General features: G+C 43.2%; 1 protein-coding gene across 13 annotated transcripts in view; it reads right to left on the bottom strand.

The window, feature by feature from the left end:
- Positions 1–14,417, bottom strand: part of INPP4A (inositol polyphosphate-4-phosphatase type I A) — a 137,257-nt gene that overhangs the window by 80,699 nt on the left and 42,141 nt on the right. For 11 of the 13 annotated variants that reach the window (XM_075427038.1, XM_075427092.1, XM_075427045.1 and 8 more), the window contains exon 2: positions 1,504–1,563. The exons of the other annotated variants lie outside the window; for them this stretch is intronic. The gene's annotated coding sequence lies outside the window, so the exon portion shown is untranslated. The remainder of the gene's footprint in view (positions 1–1,503; positions 1,564–14,417) is intronic. 13 annotated transcript variants of the gene reach the window in all.

Raw genomic sequence — 14,417 nt, 5'->3', positions numbered from 1 at the left:
TCCTGGGGGATGACAAGTTGACAATGAGCCAGCAGTGTGCCCTGGCTGCCAAGAAGGCCAATGGGATCCTGGGGTGCATCAAGAAGAGCGTGGCCAGCAGGTCGAGGGAGATTCTCCTCCCCCTCTACTCTGCCCTAGGGAGGCCCCATCTGGAGTACTGCATCCAGTTCTGGGCTCCCCAGTTCAAGAAAGATGAGGAGCTACTGGAGAGAGTCCAGTGGAGGGCTACGAGGATGATGAGGGGACTGGAACATCTCTCCTATGAGGAAAGGCTGAAGGAGCTGGGCTTGTTTATGTTGAAAAAGAGAAGGCTGAGAGGGGACCTCATAAATGCTTATAAATATCTCAAGGGTGGATGTCAGGAGGATGGGGCCAGACTCTTTTTGGTGGTGCCCAGCAACAGGACAAGGGGCAACGGGTACAAACTGAAGCACAGGAAGTTCCATCTGAACATGAGGAAGAACTTCTTCACTCTGAGGGTGACAGAGCACTGGAACAGGCTGCCCAGAGGGGTTGTGGAGTCTCCTTCTCTGGAGATATTCAAGACCCCCCTGGACGAGGTCCTGTGCCGCCTGCTCTAGGTGACCCTGCTTTGGCAGAGGGTTGGACTAGATGATCCCCAGAGGTCCCTTCCAACCCCTACCATTCTGTGATTCTGTGTGATTCTGTGATGTGTGCCACAACTTCTCTTATTCTCTGAAATCCCAGAAGCTAGGTGCAGCTGGTCAGCCCACCAACAGCTGCTCCAGCCCACAGGAAGCAAGAGTCCTGTCACTGAACTTTGTTTGGAAATGAGTGGGGATCAGTCTTCTTGCAAGAGCCTTCTGCTAACAGGAACCCTATCAGGACACATATTCACCTCTCCAGGCCTAGTAATGTGACCATCAGCCTCTGCCGCTGTCACATCACAGGACATAAAGTAGCTCTTTTACTGTAGAGAAGTAAATACTTGACAAATCTTTGTGAATTGCCCAACCGGATTCAGTTCCCATCCTGAAGGATATTGCTCTATGCTACAGAAATATTCAATGACAACAAAGGCAGATCTGCCTTCTTCCATCTCTGTTGAGCCAGGATGTTTAAGGAGGAAAATTAAAGAACCACCAGTTTGCTCTTGTGGTGGAAACAGGTGACAAATATCAGCCATTCAGCTGATCAAGTACATTCACATGTACTTTAAATCTCACAAACTTCCGGAAACACATCACTTCTTCAAAGAACAAATCATACTGTCACTAGCTAATGAGCTACCTGAGGTTCTGTGGACAACGCACCCAATGATAACAGAAAACCTCTGGCCAACACAATGAATTATCCACAGTACAAAACATACGGTAAGTGTGCCACTGATAGCAGAACGTAGGATCTTGTCGGCACTTCATTATTTCTGAGGCTGAAGCTCCTTTTGCTTTTTCTGCCTCTAATTTATTTAATCTCTGAACCTTTGCATTCAGTGTCCACAGATCACCACATATTATAGTAGCATCACTAAAATTATATTACCTTACTCCATCTTTCACAGATGAAATTCAGCATGTGCATGCAGCTCCTTTTTAATAAAGCCTGAAAGACACAAAAAAGGCAAATCGTTTCTGACTGAATGGATCCAAATAAACATGCTACTTGTACAGGAAAAAGCGTTTTGGAGAAAGCAATAAATATCAGAGCAATTAAAAAAAAAAATCACTAAAACCTCGTAAAAAACACAGTGTTAACATTTTATAACATAGCTCCTTTACCATTTGAAATAGTATCTGGACTGTGGATCAGTTCAGAGGAATCAGAACATAAGAATGAAGCCAAAAAAGAAATATTAGAATCGGGTACTGCTACTGTGTATCTCCCTTCTACTGTATAAATGAAGATACAATGCATTTAACTAAAATACTTTGCTATCATGTCTGTAAAAGACTCACTGCAGTTATGGTATAAGCTCAATAAAGTAGCTACTTCGTGTCGCCAGCAACAATTGAGCTCTCCCGGCACAGCCTCTCAACTTGGCTACCTTGTCCCATGTGCTGCAGTTGGTGTTGGGGTCACTACATGGCACTGCAACTACTTCCCTGAGAGGATGCTCCATGAAACAGAAATGCTAACAACTGAATCCAGCCCCCCAAGCAATTTTTACTGCCTGCAGGCCCAGGCTGAATTCAGATGCCACTGGCAGAGAGATGAAAGAGTTTCATTTCCTGATGCCAACACCCACAGCTCTTCCACTGTGACAAGGAACATACTGTCCTTGGCCATACCAACATCACTCACCATACCTAAGCAATAGGCATCATGGGTTTTTTTCCCCTTTCAGGAAGTACAATGAAGACACTTCCTAGCACATTTTATCTCATAAATCAGTCAGTCCAGAACCCTTATCCAAGTTCATTGTCAAACAGATACGCAATCCACACGGCTGGAAAATAAGGCAGCTAGACATGAAGGTTAGCTTTAACCTGAGAAAGCTACAGCCTTCCTAGGCTCCCTCTGTAGCCAGCCAAACCCAACACCCACACCACTTAATCCACCAGATATTGGGGTCAGCCCCGAGGTGGAGGGGAGGCTCGCTGTCACGCTGCCCAGGGCTGCTTCTGCTCTGCCTAACACAGGTGTCACACGGTATCTTAACATTTCACGCAAAGTCTCTTCTCAGCCCCCATGCTGATCTTAAGACACGATCATTATTTTGTGAGGGTACTGTTCTGAATTTTCATGTTTACAATTTCTGAAATGATGCAAGAACTGTATTGCAACCCAACAGAACAGTGCTTTACAGCGGTAACCTATTAGCAGTGCCTCACATCCTGGCGCGACGGGAGCTGGGGTGTTAGTACAAAACCTGTTGGGGTGGAGAGCGAGGTGAGGTACATAGACAAACCTGGCACAGTGCTGTCCACATGGGGAGCAGCCCATGAAGTGAATTATCTTCACCAAGTCAGTCACTCCAGAAGGAAACCCAGAAGTAAAGGAACATGCAGTATAATAACATGGGGGATTAGGAGTAGGGAGCAAACTGGAGTCTGAAGTGTGGATGAATCTGATGGGAAATGAGCTGGGCTACAGGACAGTACGAGGCAGCAGCTATTTGACTACTCTAGCTCATCTTCTCAGCCTAATAACTTGAAGGCAAGAGATAGGCTTCCTCTAATGCAGTCCTACTGAAGTTACTGTCTCCTGCTACAGCCCAGATATGACCACCTCAGATACTTTTTTTCTTCTTTTTCTTTCCTAATGACATGAAAACCCTGTCAGAATGAAAGAGAATTTATGTGAATCCATGCAGGCTAGTGCACGACTGTCCCTTTGCAGCACAGCAGCATCTTGAAGGCTGACATATTACAGAAGAGCAGAAGCCAAACACAGCAAAGAAACACTATAGTCTGTTCAGCACAGTCTGCCGAATGACTTCTCCACTGCACATCTCCTTCCAAGAGGGAACCCATTCCTCAGCAAGAGGTAGTGGAATCTGACTTTACAGAATCATTCAGGCTTGAAAGGATAGTCCAGCTTTCTGCACCAAGCAAGATCACCTCTCAGCTCAGACAAGGTTGCTCAGGGCTTTATCCAGTTGGGTCTTAAAAACATCCAAGGATGGAAACTGTTCAACCTCTCTCGGCAAACTGTTCCAGTGCTGAACTACCTGTTGTTACAGGTGCCACTGGAACCAGTAGTACAGTTATTTCACTTTTCCAAAAGCTTTAGAGAAGGAAAATAATAATTTATAAGCAATTGCTTACTGCACAACTGATGCACCACACAAACTGACCTTTCAGTTTCACAACCTCACCTCTCTATTTATACTCGGTACTATAAAACAAAGACATTAACTGTGTACCTGGAAGTCAGCAAATAACTCTATGGATCGATTTTTTTATCTTAAGGCCAAACCAAAAGCTTTTCAACTAGTATCCTCTCCAGCACAACAAGTATGATTTTTGACCTGAAATATCTTCCATTTTGCTATAACAGTGCATGTTAGAAATCTATGACCACGGTACCACAAAGCTGTGGCCAGGCAACAGGTTCCTACATGGAGAAGGTACTTCTCTAGCAAAATATATAGATGGGGCAAACACATGAACATATACAGTAGGATTAAGAAAGCTAAAACTTTAATTCACAGAAAACTATACTGATCAGATTAAGCAGTTTTGCTGCTTAAAACATTAAATTCAGGGAAGATTCATACACAAAGCAAATAGTGTTCAGATTTGTGATGCAGTAATTAAGATGCAATTCATCAGTTTACAGTGTTGTGTGTAAATGTTAGGAAAATCAAAACTATCAACGAATAACCAGGACTGAAGTAAAAGAAATAAGATGAAGTTAAAAAGCACTAAGACAAAAGGACACACTACAGATTAACAAAAAGAACTCCCACTACAAATTGGGACTTTATCAGCTGGGAAAAACCAAGAAGAAGGAAGACCTCAGTGTCAGACAATGCAGCCACAAAAGGGCAGATGTTAGGGCGTACCAGCCAATGTGCTCCCATCACTACAAAAAGCAGCAATGACACTGAGTCAGAAACACCGGCTACAACAAGTTAAACGCTGCCCACCTCAGTCTGTAACACGTGTAGAAAAAGGCTTTTGAGGACAACGGAGAGTCAGCCTCCCCAGAGCAGACCGAAAAATTGTTAAGCTTGGCAAGGCAGAGGCTGAGATGAGCTACAATTTGCTCTCCAGAAATACATGACAAGGGCTAAACACCAGAGAGGTAAAAAAGAAAACGTTAAGATAAATAGGATGTTGACAAAATAACTAATCAACTGGAATAACAGCAACCAAGAATACTAGTTTAGCCAAGCAAAAGCTTGGTTTCCATGCAAAAGGAGCATTATGCCACTATTAAGACTAGATTCAATAGCTCAGGAAACTCTATCCAGCCTTATGCTTGTATGCACTCAACAGCAAAGCATCCAAAATTTCTTACAAAATTATACCTCCTCACAGAAGTGACCTATAAGGCAGCTCAAATTTTCTTCTCTTTTCATTGTCCAAGACGAAGGCAGAACAAACTTGAAATTCACTTCTATAACCGTCAGTTCAGATGGGACGTTACAAAGCATTTTACTTATCCTGGCTTTTGGAGAGTTGCTGCTCAATGAGGACAGAGACATCTGACATTATGTGGAGCTCTTTTCAGGGTTAAATGTGACATGCAATAGTTTTTGGCAAAGTCATTTACTATTTTGAATCATTTTTATTTCGGTAAACTCAGTGCAGGCACACAAAGTTCTAATTTGGTATCCTTTTTAACTTCAATTGTATGTATTTAGTATAGTTATTTTTTTCTTTTTCCATTCTAAAAGCAGGGCACATACTGTGAAAGCTCCTAGACACCATGAAAGCTACCCACACAGCAAGTCACAGCCAGCCACAGTCACAGGATCAAGGGCTGATACAATGGATCTGCTACATTATAACCCTGTAATATACTGTACCACCATTCACCTTCAGGACATTTAATATAAATACTTAAACCTGGTCAGTTGTTATTCATTTCACCTAAAATGAACAAATGAAAATGGCAGAGATGGTAAAGGAATCTAAAAATCCTATTTTCAACACTATGACAAAAAATGACTAGTTCTGTGGCCACCAGCAAATCCCTTTCATCCCTGTGGCTGAGCTCACACATCTGCAAAATAGAGACAATGCAACCTAGTAACTACATCGAGTTTCTCTGCTGGCAAGTTATATTTGTATCTTGCTCACTACCGTCAGGAAGTCACACCCATTTTGCAAAGCAACATTGGAAATCACACGTTCTGGAGTGACATGTTTTAAAATCAGTCTGTCAGTGAGGTTTTCAGAAAAATATTGCAATTTCTGCAGAGCAGGCAAGTCCTACCTACCGATCTCCCAGCAAGTTCTCACCTTACACAGGTACCCTCCTACCCCCACCCCATTCTCAAAGCAACTGTGGTTCTTCAACTACATTTTTAGAGTCTGCCTTTAAGTTCTCATCTTTGACACTATCACATTTCTTAATTGCACTCCAGTTCTGTTGTGCATTGGTACCTGATTAAGAACCACTAAAGTGCTAGCTTTAGCCATAACAACTAAATTGAACATCAGTAGTACATGCCCAGGTAGTAAGCCCATAGAGTCCAGTCACCTCCATATGAAAAACTCTAACCAGGCTCCAACTCAAGTCTATCTTTTTCACCCTACACTGTACAGTTTTTAAATTACATTGCCCCGTAACAGCAGTAAGACCATGGCGGAGTGTGGTAATGCGCTACTGCAGACCACACTGAAGCACCATCTTCGTGGCATGTTCTCCCTCTGGCCTTCTGCATTAAGAAAGGATGCAGACAGTAAAAAATATTCTTCAAAGACTGCAGCATGTTTTTGCTTAAGTAAAAGCATATAGAAATTGTTTTGCAATAGACTGATGACTGCAGTTCAAGCCTTAGTGCTTGCTGTCAGGTTTTACACGTCCCTCAGATCCTTCTCTGCAAGGGAGTGATATACAGTGAGATTTTTTTCCCCCCAACCACTTGGACTTGCAACCAGGGTTACCACACAAACTGAGCAAAACATCAGTTCTCAGTTAAATCTGCCACCCCATTATTCCTGAATACTGCAGAACCTGAAGCACGTGACACCGTTCCCTGTGGAGAAACCCAAAAGCGAGATACAAAAGAAACATAAGAATGACAGGGAGTGTACACGCTCCTACTGCAGACCCCTCACTTGCTCCTCTGTCCTCCCTTCTCCCCTCTGTCTCACTCACTGGACGGCAGCTAAATCGCTCCAGGGAGGAACGAGGGCCCTTTGCAATTAAACGGGCTGTTCACATCTCTGAAGGGTACCTGCAACCCAGGACACCAGGTGTGATTTTTGTCCATGAGCTAAACAAGGAAAAATTCAGGCACAGTCCAACAGACCTGCTGTTCCCATGGGAGCTGAGCCAATCGAAGCCACTGCCTCCCATTGCTTACCCTTGCTTCTCCCCGCCTCCTGTCTGTCAGCAAAACTGCACGTTGGTACCTCAACTTCTGCTGGCAAGTTTGAGGAGCAGGAACCTCTGCAGCAGACAGGCAGCTGAGGATGAACAACGCGACAGTACAGCTGCAAACAAATGCTCATTCAAAGCAAGCTGTCAGACCAAACGTAACTCAGAGGATATTTCCTGTAAACATATTTTAAAGGCTCAAATTTCCAACAATCAGCCTACAAACCCAAGCAGCACATTCTTTTTCTAGGTCAAGACAGTTACGACCCCTGCTACAAACCTCACGCACGCAGAAGGCAGAATACACTGTGCATCCTGCTGTGCTCTCTCTGATCTTTTCCTTTGCCTTGCAGCAAATGAAATGCAGCGTTCCTTAAACTCTTTTACAAACTATGTGCGATTTCCTGAAGTCTTCCCTCGTATTGCCCATGTTGAAACACCAGTCTTCAGGATTTTAAAGAACATATTAACTCTCTTCATTCTGAGCAAATTATTACTGTGATGAGTGCTACCACCATCGTATCAAAATACGCCTTACAGAAAAAGAGGAAACTTGCCTTGTCTCAATCTGACTTCCCCAGAATTATTTCAGATTTGCTTGTATTATGTATGCAACCTGTACTTTCACAACATTAAAGTTTCAGCTATTTTCAGCTCCTGGTTGGGAAGAAATAAAACACATATCTGTGACTGTATCTATCACTGGCTGCAGCAGTGCTCCAGCATTCCCAGTGCTAGGCTGTGTTCCCGAATGAGTCACAACTTCTTGGCGGGCAGAAACACAGTCACAATTTACCTTGCGCTGCACCCGATTTTCACAGAAAGAAAATCATAGTACATGCCCATACTGCCCCAAGTTGAACAAACATAGAGCCAGAACCCACAGCATGCCCTGACGTTAGGTCTGTTCCTCAGCATCGTCACATACTCACCTCCACAAGTCAGTCTAGCTAAAGAGTGCTGTCCTGCAAAATGGGAAGGGAGGGAAAGAAGATTACAAAACACGCTTTCAAGGTCAAATTGGTTTGCACAAGTGGATCCTGTATTTCACATTCTATTTTCAATATAAAGGAGAAGCCCTGGTTTGCTATTACAAGCATGATCAGTCAAACCATTTACTATGTGCTTATGCAGAAGAGATGAGGTGTATGAAGAACACCCAGGACCATGGTGAATTAACTTGAACAGTTCTGTAGTATTGCTGACAATAAATGAACAGTGTCCAGTACCTAAAATTCTCACTCCCTTCTTTCAATTATTACATTAGTGTCACAGTAAAGACATATTTCTTTGCTACCAAACGCCCACATGCCTGTCTCTTTTTTTATCACAGGAGGCTATGCTTTCAGGCTAAATATTCCACTGTAAAACTAAACGTTCAAGTAGTAAAGGGTGCAAATTACCTTCATGCAGTGTAACCAAATGATAATTTTGTGAGGGTGTTCAGTTTTACACAAATCCCTGAGATGTCAGCGTTAAGACGGGTTTTCCTTCCAAGGTAATCCATTGCACCAGCCTTGTCAGGCAGATGATTTTGTGGACCTCCAAATGCAACTTGAGAGCTGATGCATGTTGGAACATTGGGCACTCCAGCCAAGAAACATGCAACACATGGGGAAATCTCGGCTGCACTATTAATTTTTGCATATAAATACTCACACGTTTACAGTGAAGACACTGTTTTCTTGGGTCCCAGAAATATGAATCACAGAGGAACAGGGGGAAAAAGTGCAAGTTGTAGGAAGTTGGGAAAGATGTCATACTTTAAAAAAAAAAAAATGCTGCGAAATATTACACCATCCATCAGCTACCATAAACCTCCCAAAGGCCTATTTGTCATCTCCCTTCTTTCTCTTCGCAGCCTTTTAGAGGTTTGCAAATGTTGTTAGTGACAAATAAGCACTGTGCTAGGAAGGAACTACTCTTCCCATTTATCCTGGATGTCTTGCTCATGACAGGAAGGGGTATCAAATCTTCACACAAATTGAGTTAAATTACTAGCGAGTTCTTGTCTCCTACTTATCACAAATACATGATCAGCTAAACAGATCTTCACACTGGCAAGTGTTTCGCCCTCCATTTGTCTTTCTGTTAAATGTTACGTAAAATTGGTATTTAAAGACACCCTTAGTTTTTAAAGAGACAATTATTACGTGCACCAAATTTTTTCTAGTCCTCAATAAAATCTTACCAGTGGCCCCTTGTGACATTTTTCGATTTTCCATGAAATTAAAGGCTGTGGGGAAGTTTACCTACCTGAAATACCAATCCTACTAACCAGCACAGAAAAGAACATTCAGTTCTTCTTGAGCTATTAGGAATACTTGCACCGCACAAAAAAAGGAAAAGCATTTACAAGGTAGTCAAAATTCTGACACCATGGGTGTTGAAGCCAAGCCCTTCCCTTCCCCAGTTCACACACACAGGTTGGCAGCTTCTCATCACTTCCAAACACAGAAGCAGCCGCTGCCTTCCAGCGCTCCTGGTGCTGTGAAACCACAGAAGTTCATCCTTCCACGTGCCCAGCCAGGTCCCCTCTTCTCAATGCTCTGTGTATCCTGAAGGTGCTCAGCCCTTTCCGCTACCCCCATGCACTGAAATGACATGGCGTCTTCAAAAGGATCCTGTGAGAGAGCTCTTCTTCAAGGGGAAAACCAAAACATGCCAGCTTCCCCATGCAAACCGCCAGCACCTCCACCTCCCTCTCTGGGGCACAGAGCAGCTGGCAGAAACGGGGCTTTCACAGCAGAAGGGGAGAAGAAGGGGGCTGGATGGCAGGAGCCCCTCACCCACAGGCATCTTTGCCCCTCATGATCCAGCCGGCCCCATGGGCAGCAAAGCCACCTCTCGCCCTGCCAACTCCGGCACACGGGAGCTGACTGCTCGGCCGCATTTGCAGTTCCTCTGTGGAGGAGCCCTCAGATAACTGCTTTGGTCTCTCAGCCCGTATCAGTTAGAAGGACAATAATACTTCTGTGCATTCAACTGCAAAAGACGCTGGTAAAAGAGAGGCAACAATAGAGGATGTAATTTCACCACATAGCAATAAATGTGACAAATTAAGGTTGTGGGATGAGAAAGAATTCTGACTGTATTTCACTCTGACCCCTCCGGCCATGGCTTTGTGGAGCTCAATAAAATAAGCCTCTTGAGCACCTCTACCAACAGTGGTCATGGTTTTCCTGCAAAAACCACAGGTCTGGATCCTTGAAGTGTGGATTAAATGGGGTCAAACGCAATTCCCTTCGATTCAACTCTCATTTCTTACTTTACCCACACCCTTAAGTGGCTACTTCCATTCACCATGTAGTTTAGTGAAAGTGCTATAGATAAACTGATTCTATAAACTCTTTGTGAACATTCAGTAAAGACGGCAAAGCCCTGTAGGGTCTCTCATAGGATCCTTTGTAAGACACCACATCGCTTCAAGACAAACATAGGACTAAAGCTTCATTTAATTTGATTCTGCCCAGTAACAAGCACTATCTAGTGTTAAGTAAAAGCAAATTACATGACAGTACCAATGCTTACTCAGTTATGTTATAAAGTCTAAAAAAGGCCAATCTGAAGACATGAGCACCCCCAACCTACTTTCTGAGATAAGATCACAAGCAATTTCTCTGAAATTCATAAATCTGAGACCAAACTTGTCCTGGTTCCCTTCTATTCCCCAGCTGAACTACAGAATTCACAGGAGGGCAGTCAAGAAGAATCCCCTCTAATTCCCCATCAGTCTTTCTTTCCAAAGTCCATTTCTGGTCTAGTTTGCAAGTCTGCCTCACCGCATATGTACTGGCAAAACAGTGGTCACTTTTCCACACAACTTTGTCGCGTAAAATCACTGTCCTGTAGAAGTATTAGTGTTCTTAATATCACGTTCTCACCAATGAGTCTACAAAGCTACGGGACACCAATTAGAAATCTTTCTTATGTAGGCAAAACCACAAAGGCCACATTCTTCCTATTACTCACTACCTCCTGTTTACCAAAATACAATTGAAAGTCATCCACTTATCTCAGGAACAGAGAATAATTTAATGAACTTTTCCCAGGCACCCACATTTGAGAGAGTTTATAACAGAAAGACCACATTCTTGTCAGCTCAGCTGCATGCATTTTTATGTCATGTATTCACAGCCATGATACTAATATTTAGTGACAGTAATACTCAGGATGCAATCCTTTTCATATAAATCTTCCACACTAACATACAGAGCTTAGAAGAGCTCTTCTTGCAAGCTTTCCTTGAAAAGCTTGTGTGAAACCACACAAGACACTGTCAGCACAGTATTATTTTTTTCACATCCTTCTATGTGCATTGAAAGAGTCAACATTTTACCATGTTGGTCCATATGTCATCAGAAGAAGCCCTCCCAGTTGCCCAACGACAGGGAAAAAGTAAATCTTTTGTTTTGAAGTCAAACCACTAGTGTCTATTTCCAAAATGAGGCAGAAGAAATCTTTTACAGTAGCTTGTATTTCAGGAATCTGGGGCTTAAAATAAACTCACCTATCACACTCAGGAAACCTGATGAAGTTACTGGCTTTTTAGTGCAATCTAGAATATTCCAGTGTCTTTGTCATCTTTTTTTTTTTTCCTAATCACATCTGCTGTCCAAGTAACCTGCAGCAATGGACATGCTCTGTTATTCACTTTTGCCTGTAGCAGCTCTGCCATCTGGCACTAGCAAGTATTTATCTAAAAAGTAAATCTGAATTAAGGATCATGAACCCATTCCTCTTAAACTGTTTTCTACCTGAACACAGGTCAATTCACAGTCATGTGAGATATAGAACCCACCAATTCACTACCATTTGTTTTAAGTCCACACAGCAAACTCAGAGGTACTCTGCTGCTTTAAAAGATGAAGCACCAAACTGAAATGAAAACTGAGCTAATCCCAGATTTCTGTGTCCATATAAAGTACAAGGAGAATTCAGCACAGAAATAACATGTCATTCTAACCCAGGCCATAATCTCATTTAACCAGAGCAAAATGAACTACACTCGTCCTTACGCTGGCTCCAATTCCAGAGCAGGGCAGGGGGACTATAGTTATGAAGGATTAGTCAAGTGGAAACGGAGACCCTGAAGGCAAATGAAAGGACCATCATTGCTATAGTCGCAGTATAGGCTGCACCCTTCACTCATTATTTAAACTAGCACATGCTAAAGAGTACACAAAGGTCTGAACAGACAAAAATTGAGACTGTGACTTTTTCTGTGTGATCCAAAACCTCATGCAATGCAATGAGGCAGGAGCCCCTCTAACAGTTTGGGCCTCCCAAGGCAAACAGGTGTTCACCGCCTGCCTCTGTGTCCCCCTGCTTGAACTGCTCCAGGATTAAGTGAAGAGCTCTTTGGGACGCTGTATTAACAAAGACTTAACAGTTCTTTTCCCCTCCTCTTTAAAACTAGGCAACAAATTTAACCCAAACAAGATGACTTCTTCAGAAGACAGAAAAAGGGACAAAGCAGATGCCCTCTAGGTGTCTACACACATACTAACGAAAGACCCCCAAAACAACTGATGCAAAAATTGTCATTTCTAAAAATTAAGCAAATAAAAATATGAGCTCTCCAACAAAAAAGATGTTTCAGTATTCAAACAGTGCTAGTCATACTGCTCACATGCAAGGACCTTCTTCCAATATAACTCCAGTTTCCAGGGGCTTATTTCTAACACTCAAAAAAAGAAACGAAACCTTGCAAAAAAATCAGCTCAAACAAACTTTTTCCCTCACTCCTTTTCAAATTTAGAGTTGAAAACAGAAATGATGTGCTGTTCCGTGACACAAGGATGTACTACATAAACACTAACATACTGCTGCTTTTTCGTATACTAGAGAGTCCTCTTTCAGAAAGTCTAATGTCGAATAGCAAATCACCATAGAAAACATGGCAACCTTTTTTTTTGGGGGGGAAAAAAAAATCATTATTCAGTGTACAGACCATCTTCTACTCTGTGTAAAACTCGGCATCTGATACAGCATTGCTCCAGTTCAGGTTGTTCCTTAGGTAAAAATGTAATACAATTCAAAAATCATCCCTATTAAAGATAATTCGCATTAATTCGTTTCAATAACAAGACTGGAGTTCTCCTGAGTTCTTCACCATCCAGCAGGTCGAGAGAAGTGATTCTGCCCCTCTACTCTGCTCTGGTGAGACCTCACCTGGAGTACTGCGTTCAGCTCTGGAGCCCTCAGCACAAGAAGGACATGGAACTGTTGGAGTGGGTCCAAAGGAGGGCTACAAAAATGATCCGAGGGCTGGAGCACCACTCCTACGAGGACAGGCTGAGAGAGTTGGGCTTGTTCAGCCTGGAGAAGAGAAGGCTGCAGGGAGACCTGATTGCAGCATTTCAGTACTTAAAGGGAGCCTATAGGAAAGATGGGGACAATCTTTTTAGTAGAGAGAGCAGTGACAGGACGAGGGGTAATGGTTTTCAACTAAAACAGGGTAGGTTTAGGCTGGATATAAGGAAGAAATTCTTTACAATGAGGGTGGTGAAACACTGGAACGGGTTGCCCAGAGAGGTAGTGGAGGCCCCATCCCTGGAAACATTTAAGACCAGGTTGGACAGGGCTCTGAGCAACCTGATCTAGTTAGTGGTGTCCCTGCTCGCTGCAGGGGGGGGTTGGACTAGATGACCTCTAGGGGTCCCTTCCAACCCAAAACTTTCTATGATTCTATGATTCTATGATTTAGCAAGGCTGGCTATAAATCATTGCTGACATAGCTTTTGTGTAAAATCAAAGAGTAAGTGCTTCCTCTCACTGAAGGTCTCACAGCTTCAAGAATTTTGGAGAATTTTCTTCATTTTCTCCAGGCCCCTCATTTCTCCACTTACTACCCACAGCAACAGCTGTTTCCTGAAGTCATTTCCCCCTGACACGGCAAAGAGAGGTAGAACAGCATGCATAAGGACGATGCCACTGCCCGTTTCAAAACTTCTGCTCAAGGACTGAGGAAGCAGAACGTGTAAGAGATCGGAGCTAATCCAGCAGCATTGTTTCCCAAGTGCCAGGAAGGCAGACGACGGGCTCAGCATAACACAGTTAGGGCACGGCCACAAAGGAAGCCACAGAAAAAAAGCAGCAGGTTTTACAAAGGAAGAAACAAATAAAAGGACAGCTGAACACTGACTTGTCATTCTCGACACAAGCGACACAGGAGCAAAAGGACAGAGCTGAATTACATGAGCTTTGCACCATTTAAGGCTTGCCTAAGTGGAAAACCTATGAAGGGAAGAGAATCAGTAGACAGGTTATAGTAGAGCTGCTGAAGTGAGAATGGAAAAAGAGGGCTTAAATTTCAGCAGGAAGTCTGAAAAAGCTTCAGCGAGGGCAGAGATAACAAAACAAGGCTCTGGAGTAATGCAGAGACCAGAGAACGAGCCATGCAAGCACTGGTGATGTCCTGTAGGTTAGGAACAGGAGGGGAGAACAGTGAGCTGGGA

This window comes from Opisthocomus hoazin, chromosome 1 (genome assembly GCF_030867145.1).
Source record: "Opisthocomus hoazin isolate bOpiHoa1 chromosome 1, bOpiHoa1.hap1, whole genome shotgun sequence".
Classification (NCBI taxonomy): Eukaryota; Metazoa; Chordata; class Aves; order Opisthocomiformes; family Opisthocomidae; genus Opisthocomus; species Opisthocomus hoazin.
This window is presented reverse-complemented; position numbering and strand designations above follow the sequence as displayed.